This window comes from Nicotiana sylvestris, chromosome 4, assembly GCF_000393655.2.
Source record: "Nicotiana sylvestris chromosome 4, ASM39365v2, whole genome shotgun sequence".
In the NCBI taxonomy this organism is placed as follows: Eukaryota; Viridiplantae; Streptophyta; class Magnoliopsida; order Solanales; family Solanaceae; genus Nicotiana; species Nicotiana sylvestris.
Window position 1 is genome coordinate 114,691,231 of NC_091060.1, and position 4,888 is coordinate 114,696,118.

The 4,888-nt window shown below is 35.4% G+C and overlaps 1 long non-coding RNA gene across 1 annotated transcript; it reads left to right on the forward strand.

Annotated features, from left to right (window-relative positions):
* Positions 1-956: 956 nt before the first annotated feature.
* Positions 957-4,678, forward strand: LOC138889158 (uncharacterized). The gene is made up of 2 exons (XR_011406890.1): positions 957-1,702; positions 4,366-4,678. It is a non-coding gene; the product is annotated as an uncharacterized lncRNA (long non-coding RNA).
* The last annotated feature ends 210 nt before the right edge of the window (positions 4,679-4,888 follow it).

Sequence of the window (4,888 nt, forward strand, 5' to 3'; positions counted from 1 at the left end):
GCAACGGTAGTTAGCAATGGCATTGGCATGTGAAATGATTTTCGTCTCCAATTCTAACTCAAATGGGAAAAGCAAAATCCCATACCTTAAGACCGAGATATAAGAAAAAGTAACAATAAATTGAACTTATTATCCCCAACATCAATATTCACATTAACTTATGATTTCTATATTAGATTAGTAGTTCACAATTCCTTTACCAGACTAACTTTGAACCTATTTTTTCTTCCCTCTATTCTTTTTCTTTTTTTAAAAATTAAAAAAATAGTTCTAATTCCCATCTTGTATATCAATGTATCTCTAACATCTATATTTATGTATATCCACAATAAATTATGTGTTATACATTGAGATATAAAATGTAAGAAAATAAAATTTTGATATATATTTTGATATACAAAGAAGGAAAATAAGTTTTTGATATACATTTTAATATACGGAAAAAAGGAAAAAATAAACTTGTTGTAGACGTGTAATTTTTTATCCTCCCCAAGATTTTTCATATTGTAGCATGTAAATATTTAGTTTAGGGCTAATATCGCTATTTCAACTAATTTTGACTCTTTTACTTTATTTTATCACAAAAAATAAAAATTACAAAAAGTAGTTTCATTAATATTTTATAGTCATTTTTAATCTTGAAAAATACCAAAAAAATAGTTTCATTTTAGGTTTATCTTTAATAGTTTATTTTAATTAATCAGGAATAGTCTTACATTTTTATAAATGCCTTATACTATTTTAAATAAGGAAAACTTAGGCCCTTAGTTAATGAAATCCAGATTTTCTAAGAAGCCCAATTATTAGTTAATTCAAGACAATTTTAACTGAATTTTGGGCAAGAAGATGACCCAATTTCGGACTTGCCCTTAAACCCAAACCTCCCATTGCCCCAAAATTAACCCTTAGCCCAATACCCCTTCCGTTTAATTGAACCCAAGACATATACACGTAAGGGGAGGAGCTGAAAATAGACCCTAGACCTACGCCTAAAAACCTTACACTCGATTAGATCCCTATGAGTCGTTACACCCAAACACACACACCCCCTAATCGACTCCTCATCTTCTTCAACTAAGAAGCAACGCCGTTTTGGACCCATCGAGAACCCCCCCCTCCCCCCTCCATCGTTCTTCTCTTCTTCTGGGAAAGAACCAGCAGCTACACCTTAAAGGAAAACCACACGCCAACCCCACCTAAAAAATCTGAACTTTTCCCATCACCTCCACAAATTTCCCATCAATTTCACTCAAAGAATTCACAAGCCCAAAACCAAAACTCACAGCACAAGCCAAGAACTACGACAAGGACGACGAGTGGGGTCCAGAAGTGGAGGAGTAGCGAAATTGAATTGCTGAAGAAACAGTTGGTTGATCGACATAACTCGACGGAGAAAATCGAGCGAAATAGTAGTCCACGGATATCTCCAGATCCTCGTCGCCACTCCCGTTTCTTCATCTCCATCGCCGCCAGACCTCCACCAGCGGCTAGACCAGCAGCGCTAGACAGTCGGTGTTGTCACGATTCTGTTTCTGCTTCTTTCACGTTTCACAAATGATGGTCCAGTTTCGAACTAGCTAGGATTTGTGTTCAATACCATCTCTGTTCAATCGCAATCGAAGTTTGAGTTTCGAAAATCCGTTCGAGGCAGAAGTTTTCCGTCGAGGTCTCTGATTCCGTCTCTGATTCCGTTTTTCTTGAGGTCAATCTTCATCTCTTTCTTTATTAAGGTTAAATTTTGGTGTTATGTGCATATGGGGGTTCATTTCTACTGTGTGTATTTCTGTATGTACGATTGTGATTCAAAGTGGTGGTATTGTTGTTGAAAGTTGATTTTTGTACCAAAGTTAAATTTGGGTTTTATGTGTGTGCTGTTTGGTTGTTGTATTATTGTTATGAGATTTTGGGTTTTCGCTTTAAATAAGCAAAGTGATTTTTAACGTGATGATTGGCTCATTCTTCCTAGTTTTTCTATCGTCTGAGTTTTGTTGGGATAGGGCATCTACCAGTGACGGAGGCAGGATCTCCACGAAGGGGGTTCAAAAAAAAAATTGTATCTAGTGGAAATTGAACTAATGACCTTATGTAGATTTTGAATCCCCTTGATCACTAAACTACACTTTTGGATTGTGTTAAGGGGGTTCAAAACTTAATATATAGAGGTAAAAAACAGATTTTGCCTTATATATACAGTGTATTTTTTCGGCAAAGGGGGTTCGGATGAACCCCTTGCGCCCCCTAAATCCGCCCCTGGCATCTACATAAGCTGCTGGATCAATTTTTGGTTAAGTTTAGTCCAATCATTCTTCCAATCTCGCCGTCATCGAGTGATCTGTTTCGTTGTGGTATTCTGTTGTTGTGAGATTCCGTTAAATATTTTCCTAAGTCTTGAGGCAGTTCTTCTTGTTATGGGATTTCATTTCTGGTTCTCTGTATTCTTAACCAACGATTTCTTAAGAATTAGAATTAGATGGACATAGTGATTTAAATAATATCAGTGATGGGTTAAATGATTTCTTTTGCTTAGTGATTTAAATAATATCAGTGATGGGTTAAATGATTTCTTTTGCTTAGTTCAACAAGGGTTGTAGTAATCCGATCCTTGTAAATAAACATATCTAGCCACTCATTTAGTTCATAATAATTGATCACTGAACATGTTCCTAAATCGTTAGTATGCCTTTATGCACATTCTCGTAACAAATATATCGTGATTGTGTACACGTTCGCGTGACATAATTATGTTTCTTAAAAATAAAATTGAAGTATGCGTTCGCGCAATTTCGACTAAACTTTCTTAATAATAGCAAAGCGTTATTAATTGTGGACACATTCGCGTGACATGATTTTTAACGCGCCAAACAAATGGGTACACGTGCGCGTGACCTATTTAAAGATAATTTCTTAATTAAAAGAGGTAAATGCACATAGGTTCTAAAATAAGTAATTAGACAATTTGATTAAGCCAAGTATGATCAAAGCCACCGTGCTAAAATCACGGAATTCGGGAGTGCATAACACCTTCTCCCGGGTTAACAAAATTCCTTACCCAGATTTATGTGTTCGCAGACCATAAATAGAGTCAAACTTCCTCGATTCGGGATTTTAAACCGGTGACTTGGGACACCATAAATTATCCCAAGTGAGGACTCTGATTTTAATTTAAATAATCTCGTTTCGATTGTCACTTAAATTGGAAAAAACTCTTTTTACCCTTTCGGGGTAGTAAAAAAGGAGGTGTGACAGCTCTAGCGACTCTGCTGGGGAACAAGAACCCAGAATCTCTGGTTCAGAGTTAAAGAATTCGAGCTTGTTAATATGATTATTACTTGGCTTTATTTATTGTTCATATTATTATATTATGTGAACCTTTTGTGCTAAATGTTATCTGTTTGCCGCTTTAATATTATTTGAATTGTATATAACTGCTTCCTTATGCCACCTCTCTGAGTCTTTTGAAAATGGTGCACACGTTCACGTGACCCACTTTTTCTGTAGAAATTATACCAAATAGAACGAGGTTGGGCCAGCAACAAGGCTGAGTAGACTTTAATGCTCCTGGTACGTTACCCCCTCTTCGGCCCTAGTTGTCTACTCGGGTAACCCAAGTCTAGAACACAACCTCAGGATTTAAACCTAGAAAAATACAGCCTCATGCCGGATCCCTAGTAGGAACGTTTGTTTGCATCACATGCATTTGACTTAGGGGACTCAACACAGGGGTTGGATCCGTTTAGGACAGGTGTACCCCAAATAAAAGATCATCCTAATGCATCCTAATGTGCTACATGTTGCAATCTTCGAGGGTAGAAGGGGTCATTTGGCGGACTAGTGAGGTTTGAGGGTAAGTAAAAAAAAAGAGGGTGAATTGTGAAGAAAAAAAAACAAGTACGGCCCGATTATGTTTTCTGTCATATTTTTTGTTAAGAAAAAATAAACATGAAAAATCCATAAAAATTTTGCACTTTCCCATCATTTTCCAAAAAAAAAAAAAGAAAATCCAAAAGAGTTTACACGTTTCGCCATTTTTCAAAAAAGGACAAAAAAAATATTTTCTCTAAATTAGTTGTTTTTTTTAATTCTCGCCCGTATCCAATCTGCCCGAACTACGCATACCTGATTCTCATTTTTCGGGGCGGGATACGTAGGCAACCCACATAGGGTCCGGTCTTCCTAGTGAGTCTTATGTTCTTGGCTTCGCAAGGTCTTAGCCAAATCTTGCATTTTTAGCCACTTTTAGCCGCATAGGTTAATTTTAAAAAAAATAATCACAATCATGTCTTGCATGTGTCCCACATGAAGGGTTATTGTCTCACATAGCGTTCTACGTCTTTAACTTTATTTGGTCTTAATTTTCTCATACAGGTGTGGACTTACTTACCGGAGTTTGAGCATGACAGACACCCCAGGACCATCCAGTCAAGATCGCTCATTCAGGAGTTGCTCAAGGAGATTTTTTTACTTTTTTATTTTTATGTTTGAATCTGTTTTTCTTTTTATGTCGTGTTTTACCTTCTAGTTCTGTACAGTAGTATCAAGTCTTTTAAAAGATGTTGAAGTCTGTCATAGTCCAGTAAGTTTGTCGAGTTTTTTTGTTATTATATTTCCTATTTTGCATTTGAAAAATGTGTTGTAAATCAAAATCCAAAAAAAAATAAGAAGATATTTTGCATTTTTATATTTCCGTTAGAATTTTCTTTCGAAATACTACTCCTAGAAATGAAAAAAAATAATTTGAGGTGGTTTTCCTTTAGGAAATTAATATCTAGAACTCAAAATAAAAAATTGCTTTTATATTTCATTTAGTTTATTAAGACTAAAAATTCAAAAAAAAAAAAGAATTTTCTTTTAACACCTCTGTAATAGTTTTCTTTTAAGATATTAATTT